General features: G+C 48.8%; 1 long non-coding RNA gene across 1 annotated transcript; it reads left to right on the plus strand.

The window, feature by feature from the left end:
* Positions 1-7: 7 nt before the first annotated feature.
* On the plus strand, positions 8-15,289 carry LOC142072639 (uncharacterized). Its single transcript, XR_012669140.1, has 9 exons — positions 8-198; positions 532-1,010; positions 1,380-1,517; positions 1,749-1,865; positions 5,407-5,546; positions 7,303-7,464; positions 12,540-12,682; positions 13,483-13,639; positions 14,897-15,289. It is a non-coding gene; the product is annotated as an uncharacterized LOC142072639 (long non-coding RNA).
* Positions 15,290-20,966: the final 5,677 nt, after the last annotated feature.

Genomic DNA, 20,966 nt, shown 5'->3' on the forward strand with positions numbered 1-20,966 from the left:
CGCAGCGACCCTCCGGCCCAGCCCCCCGCCGGACGCCTGGGTCCCGAGTCCCGCCGCTGGGGGCGCTCGTGGCACCTGGTCCCCCGGCGGCAGGAGCCCGTAATGGGGCAACCCGGTCCCCGCCCCTGGGCTGTGCGCGGGGCCCCGCTGTGCCGTGGGGAGCTGGGAGCAGGGCAGGTGGGTGGTGGTTGTTGTTAGGTTTCAGAGTAACAGCCGTGTTAGTCTGTATTCGCAAAAAGAAAAGGAGGACTTGTGACACCTTAGAGACTAACCAATTTATTTGAGCATAAGCTTTCGTGAGCTACAGCTCACTTCATCGGATGCATCCTGTGGAAAGTGTAGAAGATCTTTTTCTACACACAAAGCATGAAAAAATACCTCCCCCCACCCCACTCTCCTGCTGGTAATAGCTTATCTAAAGTGATCACTCTCCTTACAATGTGTATGATAATCAAGTTAGGCCATTTCCAGCACAAATCCAGGTTTTCTCTTCCCCTCCTCCCCCCCATAAACCCACTCTCCTGTTGCTAGGCTGTGTGAGGTTGGTGTGTGTATTTGAGGAGATCCCCCCCAGGCTGGGTCTGGGGTGTGGGTCTGAGTGGTACAGGAAGGCTGTGTGATGTGAGTGGTTTACAGATCACAACGTGACTGTGGAGTGTGTGTGTCACAGTAAGACAAGGCTCTGGCTGTGTGATGTTGGTGTGTGTGTTACTTCCAGGGGATCACAGCCTGGGGGTGTGTTTCAAGCGCTCACACCCATGTCCCCTCCCAGGGCCCCGGGAAGGGCAGGTGCCCCATAAGATGGCGTGTTCTGGCCTCGGTGCTGGCACTGAAGCAGCTGCCCCTGCCCCCCGTTCATTGGGCCGGGCCCTGCACACCTCAGGTGTCCCCCACACCCCCGGCTGGTCAGAACAAATGGTCCAAGGTGAAGCACATCAAGGGCCTGCGGGACACCGAGCGCAGCCGGCTCTTCCAGAAGCTCGCCATGCTGCTGCGCTTTGTCCGCAAAGGTATCGTGGGGGGGGAGGAAGGGAAGGATCTTGTGTGTGACCCAGCCCCAGCCAGAGGGAGCGCTACGGAGCCCTGCCAGCTTCCCCGTGCCCCACAGGCCCCGCTGCAGCCAGAGGGGGCATTACAGAGACTTCCCAGCCTCCCAGTACTTGACAGGTCCCAGCCAGAGGCTGTGGCTACAGAGCCCTGCCAGCCCAGCCTTGACCACTAGCACTGACCCTGTTGCCCCTAATAACCACAGCACCCCCTAACCTCTGTTAACCCAAGGCCAGCATCCTTCTTGGCTGCTGGAGCAGAGGATGCTGGTCTGAGGGGTAGAGTCTCCCCTTCTCATCCTTTCTCCACTGGACCTTTCTTCTGTTTCACAGCACCTCCCCTACGGTGGCTGTGTCTCTCCCCATCTCTCGCAGATGTTTCGCATAAGAGGGGGCAACCCAGTCTCTGTGGTTCAGGCGGCCTAAGATAACAGCTAACGGTGGCTGAAGAGGGGAAGGGCCCTGGAACAGGTAATTTGGGGCAGGGAGGGTCACCAGGAGCCCCAGGACTCCTGGGTCTCATCGCCGCCTCTGCAATTGGATAGTGGGTTACAGCAGGGGGGGCATCTTGTTTCTATTCCTGGCTCTGGGAGGGTAGTGGATCGTGGTGGGTTAAAGCAGTGGGGGCTGGGAGTCAGGACTGCCCTCAAGTGGGGTCCCAGCTGTGCCTCCCTTGTGATGCTCCATCTCTGTCCTTTGCAGCAGGGGGACCCAACCCTGATTTCAACACCAACCTGGCCAACCTCACTGAGCAGTGCCGGAGCATGGAGCATGGAGTCAAGGACCATAGCATCCACTGAGGTGGCCATCAAGGGAAGGGTACGTAGCTGCGTCCTGCCAGCTGGGCTCATGGGCTGCAGCCTTTTTGAATTCTCTGGGTCAGACCAGACCATGCCAAGGTGTTACAGGGAAAAATGAAAACCATTGTAAACCTATATGTTCCCCCTTCACAGGACGCAGGATCTTGTACCTGGTATCTGCGTCTATCGCTGTGGAAGCAGCTGGTGATGTTGGTCCCATCCTCCTTCCAGTGTAGTGCAAAGAAAGAGGACAGAGACAGATAGGTGTTCCAAAATAATATAATAACATTTAACAGTCCTGTGATGGGAAGAACACGTCAACAGCCCAACACTATAGCATTTAATTTCAGAAAGGGGAACTATACAAAAATGAGGGGGTTAGTTAAACAGAAATTAAAAGGTACAGTGAATAGAGTGAAATCCCCGCAAGCTGCATGGACACTTTTCAAACACACCATAATAGAGGCCCAAATTAAATGTATACCCCAAATTAAAAAACACAGTAAAAGAACTAAAAAAGAGCCTTAAGAAGCAGTAAGAGATAAAAAGGCATCTTTTAAAAAGCGGACGTCAAATCCTTGTGTGGTAAATAGAAGGGAGCATAAACACTGCCAAATTAAGTGTAAAAATGTAATAAGAAAAGCCAAAAAGGAGTTTGAAGAAAAGCTAGCCAAAAACTCAATAGGTAATAACAAAATGTTTTTTAAGTCCATCAGAAGCAGGAAGCCTGCTAAACAACCAGTGGGGCCCCTTGGACGATCGAGATACAAAAGGAGCACTTAAAGATGATAAAGTCATTGAGGAGAAACTAAATGAATTCTTTGCTTCAGTCTTCACGGCTGAGGACGTTAGGGAGATTGTAGGTGACAAATCTGAGGAATTGTCACAGATTGAAGTGTCACTAGAGGAGGTTTTGGAATTAATTGATAAACTGAACAGTAACAAGTCACCGGGACCAACTGGCATTCACCCAAGAGTTCTGAAAGAACTCAAATGTGAAATTGCAGAACTATTAACTATGGTTTGTAACCTGTCCTTTAAATGAGCTTCTGTACCCAATGACTGGAAGATAGCTAATGTAACACCAATATTTAAAAAGGGCTCTAGAGGTGATCCCGGCAATTACAGACCGGTAAGTCTAACGTCAGTACTGGGCACATTAGTTGAAACAATAATAAAAAGAAAATTGTCAGACACATAGAAGAACATAAATTGTTGGGCAAAAGTCAACATGGTTTCTGTAAAGGGAAATCAGGTCTTACTAATCTATTAGAGTTCTTGGAAGGGGTCAACAAACATGTGGACAAGGGCGATCCAGTGGACATAGTGACCTTAGATTTCCAGAAAGCCTTTGACAAGGTCCCTCACCAAAGGCTCTTATGTAAATTGAGTTGCCATGGGATAAGAGGGAAGATCCTTTCATAGATTGAGAACTGGTTAAAAGACAGGGAACAAAGGATAGGAATTAATGGTAAATTTTCAGAATGGAGAAGGGTAACTAGTGGTGTTCCCCAAGGATCAGTCCTAGGACCAATCCTATTCAACTTATTCATAAATGATCTGGAGAAAGGGGTAAACAGTGAGGGGGCAACAAAATGGCAAATGGAATTTCATGTAGATAAATGTGAAGTAACGCACACTGGAATAAATAACCCCAACTATACATATGATACGATGGGGGCTAATTTCTTTACAACTAAGCAGGAAAAAGATCTTGGAGTCATCGTGGATAGTTCTCTGAAGACATCCATGTAGTGTGTAGCGACAGTCAAAAAAGTACACAGGATGTTAGGAATCATTACAAAAGGGATAGAGAATAAGACGGAGAATATCTTATTGCCCTTATATAAATCCATGGTACGCCCACATCTTCAATACTGCGTACAGATGTGGTCTCCTCATCTCAAAAAAGATATACTGGCATTAGAAAAGTTCAGAGAAGGTCAACTAAGACTGAGACTAAGGGGGTATATGCACGAGGTATATAAAATTATGAATGGTGTAGAGAAAGTGAATAAGGAAAAGCTATTTTGTTCAATATCTTCATAAATGATCTGGAGGATGGTGTGGATTGCACTCTCAGCAAATTTGCGGATGATACTAAACTGGGAGGAGTGGTAGATACGCTGGAGGGGAGGAATAGGATACAGAAGGACCTAGACAAATTGGAGGATTGGGCCAAAAGAAATCTGATGAGGTTCAATAAGGATAAGTGCAGGGTCCTGCACTTAGGACAGAAGAACCCAATGCACAGCTACAGACTAGGGACCGAATGGCTAGGCAGCAGTTCTGCGGAAAAGGACCTAGGGGTGACAGTGGACGAGAAGCTGGATATGAGTCAGCAGTGTGCCCTTGTTGCCAAGAAGGCCAATGGCATTTTGGGATGTATAAGTAGGGGCATAGCGAGCAGATCGAGGGACGTGATCGTTCCCCTCTATTCGACATTGGTGAGGCCTCATCTGGAGTACTGTGTCCAGTTTTGGGCCCCACACTTCAAGAAGGATGTGGATAAATTGGAGAGAGTCCAGCGAAGGGCAACGAAAATGATTAGGGGTCTGGAACACATGAGTTATGAGGAGAGGCTGAGGGAGCTGGGATTGTTTAGCCTGCAGAAGAGAAGAATGAGGGGGGATTTGATAGCTGCTTTCAACTACCTGAAAGGGGGTTCCAAAGAGGATGGCTCTAGACTGTTCTCAATGGTATCAGATGACAGAACGAGGAGTAATGGTCTCAAGCTGCAGTGGGGGAGGTTTAGATTGGATATTAGGAAAAACTTTTTCACTAAGAGGGTGGTGAAACACTGGAATGCGTTACCTAGGGAGGTGGTAGAATCTCCTTCCTTAGAGGTTTTTAAGGTCAGGCTTGACAAAGCCCTGGCTGGGATGATTTAATTGGGAATTGGTCCTGCTTCGAGCAGGGGGTTGGACTAGATGACCTTCTGGGGTCCCTTCCAACCCTTATATTCTATGATTCTATGATTCTATGATTTACTTCTTCCCATAATATAAAAACTATGGGCAACCAAGTGAAATTAATGGGCAGCAAGTTTAAAACAAAGAAAAGTAAGTTTTTCACACAGCGCGCAGTCAACCTGTGGAACTCCTTGCCTGAGGAGATTATGAAGGCTAGGACTATAACAGGGTTTAAAAGAGAACTGGATACATTCATGGAAATTAAGTCCATTAATGGCTATTAGCCAGGATGGATAAGGAATGGTCTCCCTAGCCTCTGTTTGTCAGAGGGTGGAGATGGATGGCCGGAGAGAGATCACTTGATCACCTGTTAGGTTCACTCCCTCTGGGGAACCTGGCATTGGCCACTGTCGGTAGACGGGATACTGGGCTGGCTGGACCTTTGGTCTGACCCAGTATGGCCATACTTATGTTAACAAAAGGTAAGTGTATGAAGGTTGGTTTACAATAACTGGGGAAAAGGGGAAAAGGAAACACAACTGTCATAAAACCTAAGCAAACTGGGATCACAATACAAGGAGCTTGAAGCAAACTAAAATGATAAAATCCCCTAAAGTCCTGCTGCTGTCAGATGCTTTCTCTGGACAGGCTGGGTGTTGGAGTGCGTCGGACCCAGGACCTACTACCCCCAGACGTGGTGATGGCCCGAAGGGAGGAACGCTGGAACGTGCTGTAGCTGGACTTGGAGCCAATGGCAGGGGTACGGCCAGGAACCCTGGATGCGGCAGGTACGTGGATGGGATGGATGAGGATGAGTTGTCTCTCAGGATTCGCTGACCCATGATCTGAGGACCACGTGAACGCCACTGTGCTTGGCTGCCTCTGTGATGGACAGCATTGTGGTGACGTCATGCAGTTCCTTTTAACGGTTCTGTGACAGGAAAACCTGAGGTAGACTGAGGTAGTCAGTTACAGAACCAGTTCATTGTGGCCTGTTAGCTGCCCTTTCCCACCAAAGTTCAAAACGGCGCAAAACCACCACCACCCAGCTGAAACAAGATGGAGTCTTGTTGTTTGTGGCAAAGAGACACCATATTAAGTGTCCGACTCCATATTGGATAATCACCATTTTAGTGATTATGAGGGGATAACATCATAAAACCTCATTAAAAACGCTATAAAATCACAAGATACAAATATATTAAAACGGGGCGTTTGGAGCCTTGAATGAGGGAGCGAGGCTGGTCTTGTAATTATGGTGCTGGGCTGGACTACAGGACTCATGGTTTCTATTCCTAGTTCTGCCACTTGGTCCCTCTCTGACCTTGGGCAAATCACTCAGTCAGTGGTTCTCAACCAGGGGTACAGATACCCCTGGGGGTATGGTGAGGGGGTACACCAGGCAGTACACCATCTCATCTAGAGAGTGGCCTAGTTTTACAACAGGATACAAAAAAAGCACTCGCAAAGTCAGTACAAACTAAACTTTCATACTGACAATGACTTGTTTATACCACTCTATATACTACACACTGAAATATAAGTACAATATTTATATTGCAGTTGATTTATTTTATAATTATATGGAAAAAAGGAGGAAGTCAACATTTTGTCAGTACTAATGTGCTGGGCGACTGGTATTTTTATGTCTTATTTTGTAAGCAAGTAGTTTTTAAGTAAGGAGAAACTTTGGCATACGCAAAAGAAATCAGAGTGCTGAAAGGGGTACAGTAGTCCGGAAAGGCTGAGAGCCACTGACTTAAATCATAGGGAATAGCCAAACTGGATCAGAGGGGAGGCCTAGTTTGTTTTCACAGTAATCTAATTAATATAGTTCAATTAGGCACTAGACAGCATTTTATTTTTATTATTCTTGTAACCATTTCTGACTGTTATGCCTCATTGCTTGTACTCACTTAAAATCTCTTTGTCATTAATAAACTTGATTCATGGTTTCATCTAACCCAGTGTGTTTAAGTAACGTGTCGGAGTAACTTTGTTTATGGAAATGAACTGGTGTATGTTATTCCCTTTAAAGGAATAACGAATTTAGCATTTCTCGACTGCCTGGGAGAGGGTTGGACATGACAGAACATACATTTCTGAGGGAAAATCTGGGATTGGGAGTGTGTTGGGTTCACACTGCGATAATCCAGGCTGGTGAGAACAGTGTTGGTGTGCTTGGCTGACTGCAGAAGGAAGCTTGGGCAAATTCGGAGGTGGGGGGTAGACAGCAAGGCTCGGGGAGCCCGCGTGAAGCTGGACACTCCAGGGGCAATGTGGGGATGGCTGGGGAGCCTGGGGGAGGCATCGGGGCCAGAGTGGATGGCTGGGGCGACCAGAGGAAGCAGCAGGGAACCAGGATGATGGGGATGTGCATGGGGAAGACAGAAGGGGGAGGGGATTGCCTGGGGGTGGGGAGTGGGACCAAGGCAATGGGGAGGTGGGTGAGGAGGCAGCGGGGGCCAGGGCAATGGGAAGATGAGGGGAATACAAGTGCAGTTCCCTTGAAACTGACAATATTTTATTTCATTTTTTCTTAAGACCCTCACCCGGCAAAGTACATGAATGCTTCTACGGGCACAAAGCTCTAAAGATTTAGAGCAGGTTGCACAGCAGAGCCAAGAGGCCAGTGAAGAAGCTTGGCAACATGTGACCTCCAGAAGAAGAAGGGGGAATGTCCGGGTTCCAGCAACGCAGACACAGGTAACTAACCGCTTTCATGTTCTCTCCACAGGTACCATTGCGGAGAGTGGACCAGATGATATGTCTGGGGGGAGAAAGCAGAAGGAGACTCCGCTGGTTGGAAGGCATGAGATGCACTGTCCTTAGATGGGGGGTTCCACAACCACTACTCCCAAGAGAAGGAGGCGGGTGGTGGTGGTCGAGGACTCTCTCCTCTGGAGGAAAACCGAGAAGTCTGCTGCTTGCCGGGGGCTAAGATTCGCGATGTGACGGAGAGACTGCCGAGACTCATCAAGCCCTCGGATCGCTACCCCTTCCTGCTTCTCCACGTGAGCACCAATGATACTGCCAAGAATGACCTTGAGCGGATCACTGCGGACTACGTGGCTCTGGGAAGAAGGATAAAGGAGTTTGAGGCACAAGTGGTGTTCTCGTCCATCCTCCCCGTGGAAGGAAAAGGCCTGGGTAGGGACCGTCGAATCGTGGAAGTCAACGAATAGCTACGCAGGTGGTGTTGGAGAGAAGGCTTTGGATTCTTTGACCATGGGATGGTGTTCCATGAAGGAAGAGTGCTGGGCAGAGATGGCCTCTACCTTACGAAGAGAGGGAAGAGCATCTTTGCGATTAGGCTGGCTAACCTAGTGAGGAGGGCTTTAAACTAGGTTCACCGGGGAAAGGAGACGAAAGCCCTGAGGTAAGTGGGAAAGCGGGATACCAGGAGGAAGCACAGGCAGGAATGTCTGTGAGGGGAGGGCTCCTGCCTCATACTGAGAATGAGGGGCGATCAGCAGGTTATCTCAAGTGCTTATATACGAATGCACAAAGCCTTGGAAACAAGCAGGGAGAACTGGAGGTCCTGGTGATGTCAAGGAATTATGACGTGATTGGAATAACAGAGACTTGGTGGGATAACTCACATGACTGGAGTACTGTCATGGATGGTTATAAACTGTTCAGGAAGGACAGGCAGGGCAGAAAAGGTGGGGGGGTAGCACTGTATGTAAGGGAGCAGTATGACTGCTCAGAGCTCCGGTACGAAACTGCAGAAAAACCTGAGTGTCTCTGGATTAAGTTTAGAAGTGTGAGCAACAAGAATGATGTAGTGGTGGGAGTCTGCTATAGACCACCGGACCAGGGGGATGAGGTGGACGAGGCTTTCTTACGGCAACTCGCAGAAGCTACTAGATCGCACGCCCTGGTTCTCATGGGCGACTTTAATCATCCTGATATCTGCTGGGAGAGCAATACAGCGGTGCATAGACAATCCAGGAAGTTTTTGGAAAGCGTAGGGGACAATTTCCTGGTGCAAGTGCTAGAGGAGCCAACAAGGGGGGGAGCTTTTCTTGACCTGCTGCTCACAAACTGGGAAGAATTAGTAGGGGAAGCAAAAGTGGATGGGAATCTGGGAGGCAGTGACCGTGAGTTGGTTGAGTTCAGGATCCTGACACAGGGAAGAAAGGTAAGCAGCAGGATACGGACCCTGGACTTCAGGAAAGCAGACTTCGACTCCCTCAGGGAACGGATGGGTAGGATCCCCTGGGGGACTAAAATGAAGGGGAAAGGAGACCAGGAGAGCTGGCTGTATTTCAAGGAATCCCTGTTGAGGTTACAGGGACAAACCATCCCGATGTGTTGAAAGAATAGTAAATATGGCAGGCGACCAGCTTGGCTTAACGGTGAAATCCTAGCGGATCTTAAACATAAAAAAGAAGCTTACAAGAAGTGAAAGGTTGGACATATGACCAGGGAAGAGTATAAAAATATTGCTCGGGCATGTAGGAATGAAATCAGGAGGGCCAAATCGCACCTGGAGCTGCAGCTAGCGAGAGATGTCAAGAGTAACAAGAAGGGTTTCTTCAGGTATGTTGGCAACAAGAAGAAAGCCAAGGAAAATGTGGGCTCCTTAATCAATGAGGAAGGCAACCTAGTGACAGAGGATGTGGAAAAAGCTAATGTACTCAATGCTTTTTTTGCCTCTGTCTTCACTAACAAGGTCAGCTCCCAGACTGCTGCGCTGGGCATCACAACATGGGGAATAGATGGCCAGCCCTCTGTGGAGAAAGAGGTGGTTAGGGACTATTTAGAAAAGCTAGACGTGCACAAGTCCATGGGGCTGGACGAGTTGCATCCGAGAGTGCTAAAGGAATTGGCGGCTGTGATTGCAGAGCCATTGGCCATTATCTTTGAAAACTCGTGGCGAATGGGGGAAGTCCCGGATGACTGGAAAAAAGCTAATGTAGTGCCAATCTTTAAAAAAGGGAAGAAGGAAGATCCTGGGAACTACAGGCCAGTCAGCCTCACCTCAGTCCCCAGAAAAATCATGGAGCAGGTCCTCAAAGAATCAATCCTGAAGCACTTACATGAGAGGAAAGTGATCAGGAACAGTCAGCATGGATTCACCAAGGGAAGGTCATGCCTGACTAATCTAATCGCCTTCTATGATGAGATTACTGGTTCTGTGGATGAAGGGAAAGCAGTGGATGTATTGTTTCTTGACTTTAAGCTTTTGACACGGTCTCCCACAGTATTCTTGTCAGCAAGTTAAAGAAGTATGGGCTGGATGAATGCACTATAAGGTGGGTAGAAAGTTGGCTAGATTGTCGGGTTCAACGGGTAGTGATCAATGGCTCCATGTCTAGTTGGCAGCCGGTGTCAAGTGGAGTGCCCCAGGGGTCGGTCCTGGGGCCGGTTTTGTTCAATATCTTCATAAATGATCTGGAGGATGGTGTGGATTGCACTCTCAGCAAATTTGCGGATGATACTAAACTGGGAGGAGTGGTAGATACGCTGGAGGGCAGGGATAGGATACAGAGGGCCCTAGACAAATTAGAGGATTGGGCCAAAAGAAATCTGATGAGGTTCAATAAGGATAAGTGCAGGGTCCTGCACTTAGGACGGAAGAACCCAATGCACAGCTACAGACTAGGGACCGAATGGCTAGGCAGCAGTTCTGCGGAAAAGGACCTAGGGGTGACAGTGGACGAGAAGCTGGATATGAGTCAGCAGTGTGCCCTTGTTGCCAAGAAGGCCAATGGCATTTTGGGATGTATAAGTAGGGGCATAGCGAGCAGATCGAGGGACGTGATCGTTCCCCTCGATTCGACATTGGTGAGGCCTCATCTGGAGTACTGTGTCCAGTTTTGGGCCCCACACTACAAGAAGGATGTGGATAAATTGGAGAGAGTCCAGCGAAGGGCAACAAAAATGATTAGGGGTCTGGAACACATGACTTATGAGGAGAGGCTGAGGGAACTGGGATTGTTTAGTCTGCAGAAGAGAAGAATGAGGGGGGATTTGATAGCTGCTTTCAACTACCTGAGAGGTGGTTCCAAAGAGGATGGTTCTAGACTATTCTCAGTGGTAGAAGAGGACAGGACAAGGAGTAATAGTCTCAAGTTGCAGTGGGGGAGGTTTAGGTTGGATATTAGGAAAAACTTTTTCACTAGGAGCGTGGTGAAACACTGGAATGCGTTACCTAGGGAGGTGGTAGAATCTCCTTCCTTAGAAGTTTTTAAGGTCAGGCTTGACAAAGCCCTGGCTGGGATGATTTAATTGGGGATTGGTCCTGCTTTGAGCAGGGGGTTGGACTAGATGACCTCCTGAGGTACCTTCCAACCCTGATATTCTATGATTCTATGAATGTACTTAAATCCAAGCACTTGAGCAGTTCCATTGATTTCAGTGGGACTACTCACATGCTTATAATTGACCATATGCTTAAGAGCTTGCTGGATTAGGCCTTAATGCTAGAATATATTATAAGAATATATTATTAAGAACTGGAAAGTCACACAATTCAACTTTGTAACGTTAATAGCACAAGTGGGTCAGTTGTGAAGCTTTGATCCAAATTCAAGCTCCTAATCTTCAGATCCAAACCCAAGTCACTTCATAAGAGTGTTGGGATTTGAGTTCTTAAATGGGACACCATAAAAAGAAACCTGAGCTGTGAAGTTGAAATCTGCACCTAGATCTGACTTTCCTCATGTTTCTGAGCGGTCTGGATTGTGTGTCCTATTTGGGGCCCATCTCTAGTTAAAAGTGAAGCGTAGAGAGAAAATGGAATTGTAGGCAGGCTCAGATAGGTGACTGGAACGTCTCTGCTCACTGGGCTGGGCACAGGAGATTGAGCACAGAAATCTGTTTTAATTTACGTTCCAAAAATTCTTTCAAACCGCTCCCCTCCTGCCACGATACCTGTTTTTCCAGCTTTGCTACTGATGCCCCATGTTCAGAATTCTGTGATACTCCTTACAGTGTGTATGGTAACACCCATTCATGTTCTCTATGTATATAAATCTCCCCACTGTATTTTCCACTGAATGCATCCGATGAAGTGAGCTGTAGCTTACGAAAGCTTATGCTTAAATAAATTTGTTAGTCTGTAAGGTGCCACAAGTCCTCCTTTTCTTTTTGTGATGCTATAGATACCAGAAGAGAGACATCATAGTCCTCAGGAGGGTTAGCATGAGATTTCTGATACTTATGATGCCCAAGAGTACCAAGCTTTTCTTGTAAATCCAGCAGAGAGAGTGGATTCAAATGCAGAGGGGAAATAATTGTATATGGTTAAATTACAGCTGATTCCTGACATAATGATTGGGTGCTGATATTATCACAAGAGCCCCAAAACACCATATTAAAGGTTTAGTTTGCAAATATCTCTGTTCTTCAAATTGAGACAGTACATAAGTGCAACCCAGAGCTGCTTCATGTGTAGCTCTCCTTTAGAACAGTCTCCGTTCTGCTATTGCATAGCTTCGTAAAACATGACATGGGGAAGGCCAACACTCACATCCATGTAGATCATCAACCTACTCCTCTGTGCCAGGAGCAGGAAGGCCTCTGGTTCTTGCTCTCTTGGTAGCTGGAGCTGCTAAGTTGGGGGTGCAGTGGGCCCTTGAGCCACCCATGGTCAGTGCAGAGCAGTGTTTAACCAGTTACCAATCCATGAGAGGACCGTATGATGTACCTGTATGGCACAATAATTCTTCAATGAATCAGTTGATTCAAATGCTTATTCTCTGGGGTTCAGACCCTCTGTTCTCCCCTTGAGGTGAGAGAACCCTACCCTGATTGTCACATCTGTCTTTCAGGCTCTGTCCCAGTCTCTCACACAGATATATCCCTCAGCCAGCCCAGCTCAGGGAGCAGTGGGAACAGGTCATCTCATCCTGTCAAACCAAGCAACATGGGTCCCATTGAGGCTCAGATGGAAGATCCCATGCACCTCCTGGAGGTAAGAACCGTTCACTTGTCCTGCCACTTGGGGCCCTTGCAACAAACGGAGCTCCTGCTACATAACCTGGTTGGGAGCTTTCCCTGTCCCTAGATCCTGGCCCTGGTACAGAGACCTATTTCTCATCATGATATCCTCATTTGATTCTCAGAGGATGTGTCCAGGATCCTGGAGACTGTTTCCTGCTGCTGGAGGTTTGAGCAGGGAGCGATCACTCACTATCACGGCCCAGGGGCCTTCAACCCGGGTCTGCAGGGTTCATGGGAGCAGCCACACTCCAACCCTCCACCCGGAAGCCTGCTGAAAATTGCTTACCTAGGACCCATGAAGTTCAGCCCCAGTTTGAGGCTCCACTCCTGAGGTCCTATTGGGGAGTCCCAGAAAAGCTAATTGGCCCCCTAGTCCTGCTTAAGACAGCAGCGGGAACAGGAAACTGACTGAACACCAGGGCTGCTCCCTGTTCTGGACCGTGTGGTGCCTGTTTCTGCTGCCGCTCCCCTGGCTTGGTTTCCTGGCATCTGACTTGTGGTTGTGATCGCAAGTTTGTCTTTTGCTGCTGATCTTCCAGTATCCTGACCCAGCTGACTCTCCACTCCTGTCATGGGAGAAATCTGCCCTTCTCCTAGGACCAGTCCCAGCAGTAATTCCACCCACCCTGGCCTCAGCTCAGCTACTTTGTTTACCTGGGGTCAGGGACCACTTTTGAAGCCCTTAGCATGTGGGTGGAGGTGGGAGCAGAGGCTGAAGCTCGAGCAGTTTCCACCAAAGAGCACCACCCTCTCTTTCTGTGGTCTGGCTAGGGCTCACCATCCATCTTGGAGCTGAACACCAGATGGGAGCTGATAGATTGTCCTTGGCGGGCAGTGTTCTGTGTGTGACGGAACTGTGTGCCAGAGAGGGCCAGGAGCAGATGCACCACGCCTGGCCAGGACCGGGCTAAACAGCCTGGAATGCTAGGTGAGTCAAACCACGGCCACAATACAGACACCCTGGGCATCCATGGGGACTGAATCTGGGCCCTTCACTACCAAGAGCACAACTCATTCCAACTTGAGTCATGACAGTGGTGACCCCTGCCAGCCCCTCTGAGGTGGGTCAGTATTATCCCTGTTAGCTGGGGCATAGGGATAGAAAGCAACTGGCTGCAAGGCAGAGGTGAAAGTAAGCCGGTATGCCACGGTACGGCGTACCGGCAAGAGCCAGTGCACCGTAATGGGGCAGCCCGGCTTCCCCAGGGGGCAGCAGTGGCTGGAGCCCCAAGCCCTTTAAATTGCCTCCAGAGCCCCACTGCTGGAGCCCTGGGACAGTGGCTGCAGGGCTCTGGCAGCTATTTAAAGGGCCTGGGGCTCCTCTGCTTCCACTGCCCAGGCCCTTTAAATAGCCACTGGAGCCCCGCCATCGCTACTCCAGGGCTCCGGCGGCTCTTTAAAGGACCGGGGCAGTAGAAGCAGGGGAGCCGTGGGCCCTTTAAATAGCTCCCGGAGCCCTGGGGTAGCGGGGGCTCCAAGGGCTATTTAAAGGGCCCGGGCTCCAGCTGCCTCTGCTGCCCTGGTCCTTTAAATAGCCGCTGGAGCCCGCTGCTTCCCCAGGGCTCTGGCGGCTATTTAAAGGGCTAGGGAGGTAGAAGAGGGGAGCCCCGGGCCCTTTAAATAGCCCCCGGAGACCCGGGCTGCTGCTGCGACCCCAGTGAAGGGGGCACTTACCTTACAGGGTGGGCTGGGGCTGGCTCTGACCCCCCTCAACCCCGCTCCTTCTGCCCTAGGCCCCGCCCCTTCCAGGGGACAGAGCTGGACCCAAAGTACCAGTAAGTCACTCAATTTACTTTCACCCCTGCTGGAAGGTCACACACAGCGTCACTGACAGAGGCAGGAAGGAAGCGTGGTACTGACACCAGTCCAGCTCCAACCACTAGACTCCTCCACCCACTTCCAAAGTCAGAGTACCCAGGAGCCCTGACTCTGACAGCTAGGCCTTAAATGACAAGACCAACCTCCCTCCCACTCAGGAGCCATAGAAGGGACCATCTGCTGAGCTCCCCTTTGCAATGCCACTGTCAGAGACCATTGCTAGTGGGCGCCAAGTGACTGAGCAGGGAACTCCTTGAGAGCCTCCTAGAGACTCGCAGGGGTTTCATTGGGACCCTCTGGGAGCCGTGGAAAGAGTGCTGCATTGAAGAGACTCTCCTGCTCAAACAAAGGATTTCTGTTCTCCTAGACAGTCAGCCAGTGAGGCCAGTTTGCAGAATGTGGAAGAGCCCTTTGGTGTCAGCAGCTGCAGTGCCTGGGGTCCCCATGGGCCAAGCCTCCCCTCCTGACACTCCAGGCTAATCTCCCACTGCTCTCAGTGGGGCTTGGCTTTAACTGCGGGGCCTGTGTGCCTAGACAGAGGACTCAGGGATTTCCATCAGGCTGCTCAATGGCACTCACTCTCTTCCTGGTAATAGCTCACCTTAAGTAATCACTTTCCTTACAGTGTGTACGGTAACACCCATTGTTTCATGTTCTCTGTGTATATAAATCTCCCCACTGTATTTTCCACTGAATGCATCCAATGAAGTGAGCTGTAGCTCATGAAAGCTTATGCTCAAATACATTTGTTAGTCTCTAAGGTGCCACAAGTACTCCTTTTCTTTTCTGGACTAGCCACCAGAAAAAGGACATGATACATTTGGCCAAGGAAATAGAGAGGCAGTGTTGCCTGTTAATATGGCTCTTGTGGGGGAGCACGGGAGGTTACTTCGGACTAGGTAGGAGCCACATGTCTCCAAACCTGCACATCTCGAGGCTCCAGAGACTTCTCTCCAGATCCCAGAGCTTCCTCAGAGTCCTAAAGAGCCAGATGGAATCTGGCCTCGCTCCCCGCACCTTAGCAGTCCAGAAAAAATTATTTGTAGACATATTATGTGTCCTCTCCTGCCACACTCCCCTGTTGGTGACTAATGCAGTCCCAGAGTCCAGGCTCGGTGTCATGCATTCCTCTGGGCTGTGACAAGCCGGAGGACGTGAGCTGCAATGGATCCTCCTGCGTATGGGCTGACTGGGCAACGTCTCTACTGCCATATCTGGTTTCCAGCCCACACGCACTAAGGAGGAGGTGATGGACTTACCCCAAAGGTGGGGGTGGGAAGAAGCAGAGTAAAGAGGTGATCAGAGAGCCATCCCCTAGCATTCCTCCTAGAGTCACTCCAAGAACCACCTGGCTCCTTCCTGCCATAGGCCGCAGCTCCTAGGTTCCACAGGGAATTTCTGAATTAACGCTCTAGAAAGCTGCCTCTGGCTTTCTACAAGCTCTCACACAGCCCTGTCACGAGAGGTAAGGTCTTGCCTCCCCCAACTGCTCGGGGGGAATTCTCTCAGAGAATCAGTGCAGGGCTTTATGCATCTCTACAAACAGATCACTTTGCGTGGTGGCAGTGGAAACTGGGCAATAAGGAAGAGGAGTTGGAAATTCTCCATGGGGAGGGGAAATGGGGAAACCCGGTGGGACGATGCGTCTGACTGGAATGTTCGTGTCGCTGGTTACAACACATTGAGGTAGGGGAGAGAGGGTAAAAAAAGTGGTGGGCAGGGTGGCACTTTCCATTAGACCAGTGGTTCTCCAACTATGGGTCATTTTAATGGGGTCCCCAGGGCTGGCTTAGACTTGCTGGGGCCTGGGGCCAAAGCTGAAGCCCAGGCCCCACTGCCTGAGGCCGAAGCCAAAGCCTAAGGGCCTCAGCCCTGGGCAGTCAGGCTCAGGTTGCAGGCCCCTTGTCTGGGGCTGAAGCCCTTGGGCTTCGATTTTGGCCTCCCCGCGCAGGGTGGGGGGGACTCAGGCTTTGGCTTTCCCCCAGACCCAGAGCAGTGGGGCTCGGGAGGGCTCAGGCTTCTGTTCCCCCTCCTGGGGTCGTGTAGTAAGTGTTGTGAGAAGGGGGTGGGAGTGCAGTGAAGTTTGAGAACCCCTGCATTAGACACATCATTACCTGTTTTCCGTTCTTGGTTCTTGAGAACCCCAGGACCTCGAATGGATAGGGATCAATCTGCTAACTAACACAGCCCGGCAGATGAACCGTTGCGGGGCTGGCACAGTTCACTGAATCCAAACCAGAGAGCAGGAAATGTTTCTCCTTTTGCACCTGTCTGTGACTTGTGGGAAGAAATTAGGTTAGCACGGGGGACTTCCTATTGGGAGACAAACGGTGGAGGTCTCAAGTAGCCAGGAGTAAATCGTCCTTGGAGATTTTGAAAAATTATAGATACTTTTCTAATACAAAGTTTTGTACCCAACTAAGGGTGACTATTGTGGGCCTGCTTGTGGAGGATAAAGATGAACTGATCACTGGACTGGATGTCCATGGTTGTTCTGGGGCCAGTGATCATGACTTGACTATTCAGTAAGGACCAGTAAGAAGGTTTTGGAACAAATCGTTAAATTAAACAGCAATAAGTCACCAGATTCAGATGGTATTCACCCAAGAGATCTGAAGAAACTCAAATGTGAAATTGCAGTACTAATAAATAACTGTGGTATGTAACCTGTTGTCAGGGTTCCCTCCCCACTCTGAACTCTAGGATACAGATGTGGCAACCCGCATGAAAGCCCCCCTAAGCTTATTTCTACCAGCTTAGGTTAAAAACTTCCCCAAGGCACAAATCCTTTGTCCTTGGATGGTAAGCTGTCACCACCAAGTGATTTAGACAAAGAATCAGGGAAAGGACTACTTGGAGTTCCTATTACCCCAAAATATCCCCCCAAGCCCTTACACCCCCTTTCCTAGGGAGGCTTGAGAATAATATCCTAACCAATTGGTTACAAAGTGAGCACAGATCAACCCCCCTGGGTCTTAGGACACTAAAAATCAATTAGGTTCTTAAAAGAAAAATTTTATTTAAAAAAAAAAAAGGTAAAAGAATCACCTGTTCAAAATCAGGATGGAAGATAACTTTACAGGGTAACAAAAGATTCAGAAACACAGCAGAACTCCCTCTGGGCTTTGTTTCAAAGTTACAAAATCCAGGAATAAACCTCCTTCTAGCAAAGGGAAAATTCACAAGCTAAAACAAAAGATAATCTAACACGCCTTGCCTTATTTACTTACTCTTTTTGCAATATTGAGACTCATTTTAGGATGGTTTATAGGAGAAGGAGTTTTCTGACTTGATGCTTCTCTGCTTCCCAAGAAAACACTCAAACAAAGCCTCCCCCTCCCACCCCCCCACGATTTGAAAGTATCTTCTTTCCCATTGGTCCTTTTGGTCAGGTGCCAACCAGGTTATTTGAGCTTCTTAACCGCTTACAGGTAAGGAGGAATTCTAGGCTACCCTTAGCTGTATGGTTAGGACACTTGTCCTTTAAATCAGCTTCCGTACCAGCTGCCTGGAGGATAGCTAATATGATACCAATGTAGAAAAAGGGCTCCAGAGACGCTCCCGGCAATTACAGGCCACTAAGGCTAATTTCAGTACCAGGCAAATTGGGTAAAATTATAGTAAAGAGCACAATTATTAGACACAAAGATAAACACAATTTGTTGTGGAAGAGTGAACATGGTTTTTGTAAAGGGAAATCATGCCTCACAAATCTACTAGAATTCTTTGAGGGAGTCAACAAGCATGTGGATAAAGGTCATCCCGTGGATATAGTGTACTTAGATTTTCAGAAAACCTTTGACAAGGTCCCTCCCCAAAGGCTCTGAAGCAAAATGGGATAAGAGGGAAGGTCCTCTCTGGGATAGGGAACTGGTTCAAAGGCAAGAAAGAAAGGGTCCGACTAAGTGCTCAGTTTTCAGAATGGAGAGAGGTAAATAGTGGTGTCCCCCTGGGGTCTGTACTGCGGGGACCAGTACTGTTCAACATACTCCTAAGTGATCTGGAAAAAGGGGTAAACAGTGAGGTGGCAACATTTGCAGATGATACAAACCAACTCAAGTTAGTTAAGTCCAAAAGAGAGTGCAAAATGAGAGTGTAAAGGGATCTCACCAAACGGAGTGACTGGGCAACAAAAAGGCAGATGAAATTCATTGTTGATAAATGCAAAGTAATGCACATTGAAAAACGTGATCCCAACTCTACATCTAAGATGATGGGGTCTAAGTGAGCTCTTACAACTTAAGAAAGGGATCTTGGAGTCATTGTGGATAGTTGTCTGAAAATGTCCACTCAATGTGCATCGGCAGTCAAAAAAGCGAACAAAATGTTGGGAAGTGATTAGGAAAGGGATAGATAGCAAGACAGAAATGTAATATTGCCTCTCTATAAATCCATGGCATGCCCACATCTTGAATACTGGAGCTGGTCCCCGCATCTCAAAAAGATATATTGGAATTGGAAAAGGTACAGAAAAGGGCAACCAAAACGATTAGGGGTATAGAACAGCTGCCGTATGAGGTGAAATTAATAAGACTGGGGGGAGTTTTCAGCTTGGAAAAGAGATGACTAAGGGGGATAGGATAGAGGTCTATAAAATGATGACGGGTATGGAGAAAGTAAATCAGGAAGTGTTATTTACTCCTTCTCATAACACAGGAACTAGGGGTCACCAAATGAAATGAATAGGCAGCAGTCTTAAAACAAACAAAAGGAAGTATTTCTTCACACAACGCACAGTCAACCTGGGGAAACTCTTTGCCAGAGGATGTTGTGAGGGCCAAGACTATAACAGAGTTCAACAAAGAACTAGATAAGTTCATGGAGGATAGGTCCATCATTGGCTATTAGCCAGGATGGGCAGGGATAAAAAACCATGCTCTTAAAGTGTCCCTAGCCTCTGTTTGCCGGAAGCTGGTAATGGGCGACAGGGGATGGATCGCTTGATTTTTACCTGTTCTGACGATTCCCTCTGGGGCACCTGGCATTGGCCACTGTGGGAGGATAGGATTCTGGGCTGGCTGGACCATTGGTCTGATCCAGTATGGCTGTTCTTATGATCAATAGAGGGCAGTCCCAACCAGCAATATTTATTTTGGGTGCACTGAAAGGGCTAACTTTCCAAAGCTGACCAAAATGATTAGTGAAAGTGGAGAAAAAAACTAAACAGAACAATGTGAATTAAAATTGGGAGCTATTCTTTAAGGAGCTTGTTAGATTGGGCATAAGCCACATTGTATAATTAGCTGAGTTTGCAATGGCCTTCCACTCAACTCGCTGACGTTTCTCCGTCTGCAAATGTGGTAACCATTTTAAAATCTAGATCCAATCAATTACAAAACGTCAGGGAAGATTCTAGGCATCAATGGTCTGATCATTGTGTTGATGGCAGTAAATAAGAGATTCCCATAGGGCTCCCTCCCTCCCTCTTCCCAAGAGCCACCCTCATCCTCTCTCCCCTTTCTGCTCCCACATCCTCTGCGAACTTTCAAAGATGGATGCCTCGTCATGGCCTTCGCTCATAGGGATGTTGCCTAGTGGTCAGGGTTTCGGCCCTTCAGGGGGGAAGGGCGCGGCAGATGGTGGGGGAGCCCAGGGCCTCCCACTGGGCTCTGACCCAGGCCACTCTGAGGGCAACACAAGGGGGTGACACTTCCTAACACCCCGCTATTGTCCAAGTTCGCAGTTTATCACAGGAAGCTCTGAAGGGTGTCAACTCACTGCTTGGCACCTCTTCACGGCCAGGCGTGGCATGGCAGCTCTCTCCTTCTTGGGGTGACAGTTGCCTCTGTTCCGCTGACAGATCCCAGTCGTCGGTGGGCGGGATCGAACCGGGAACCTCTGGAGCTTAGTGCATGGGCCTCTACAGCATGAACTAAAAGCCCCCTGGCTGTTAGCGAAGGCTGTAGAGAAGACTCGTTTTATCTCTCCCTCTAAGTGGTCTTGGTGCCACTAGCTGGGACACACCACTGCACCCAGAAGGTGTGTGGGTTACATACTTCCCCTAGCTGAGGAAGCGCGTCCTGACCTTCAGAGACTTCCCAGTTGTAATCCCGGACGACCCCTGTAACGATGCGGCCTCTGGCGGGACACTACTGAGAGTCTCAATTCAGGACAAATTGCTTGGAGCAGGGCAGTCACAGCCCAAGGCTGGGGTTTTTCTACCTCTAAGGCAAACCAAACCGGCCAAACAGAGAAGACTTCAGTTTTACCCCACTAGCCCACCACAAGTCACACAAGCAATTTCCCTTGGACACTGCAGTTTCCCAGTATCACTGCCAGTGCCACTCGTTTTGGGGATGAATGGTTATGAAAACCAATACCCCAATAAAAGAAAAAGGGTTCCCTCAAAGGACCAAGCCCCAGACCCAGGTCAATATACTGTGACGGGGCAAGGCCAGATGGCTATAGAAAAGTAGTGGGAGATAGATATATTAGCT

Source organism: Caretta caretta, chromosome 6, assembly GCF_965140235.1.
Source record: "Caretta caretta isolate rCarCar2 chromosome 6, rCarCar1.hap1, whole genome shotgun sequence".
NCBI lineage: Eukaryota > Metazoa > Chordata > Testudines > Cheloniidae > Caretta > Caretta caretta.